A 521-nucleotide genomic window follows, 5' to 3' on the forward strand; every position below is an offset into this window, starting at 1 on the left:
AACAAAACACAACTGCTGCCATTCTCCCAAAACTATAAATTTTGGGCTTGACTTCTATAAAGCAAAATATTAGATTATGCAGAAAATCAAGACGACTTTTAGAATCCGTCTCACAAATCTAAATTTCATTTTGACAAGCTGAAGGGAAGAATGGCTTAGAATCTTCTGCGCCTTTTAAAGTCCTTGAGCGCCCTAAGGAATCATTTCCAGCAGCCTTCTGAGGGGGAGCACATTGCCCACACACCCCTGGAACTTGCTGCCATTCCCCTTTTTCATCAGAGTAGCGTGATTAAATATTCAGGACCTGGCCATGTGGTGCAGAGCGAAGTAATGGCAGGGCTCTGACCTTCTCCAGGAAAATCAGTCAGGAAACAAACGCGTGACACCGGGTGACAGTAACTCTGTGCTGTAGCGGAAACCCACCTAATGCAGTTTTCATGTTACACACTCTCCAGTAGGGTAAATGCGCTATTAAACCCTCCCTGCAGAAGCTGTACTAAAAGCTTTTTTAATGCACCCTG

Source organism: Hipposideros armiger, unplaced genomic scaffold, assembly GCF_001890085.2.
Source record: "Hipposideros armiger isolate ML-2016 unplaced genomic scaffold, ASM189008v1 scaffold_657, whole genome shotgun sequence".
NCBI classification, from domain to species: Eukaryota; Metazoa; Chordata; class Mammalia; order Chiroptera; family Hipposideridae; genus Hipposideros; species Hipposideros armiger.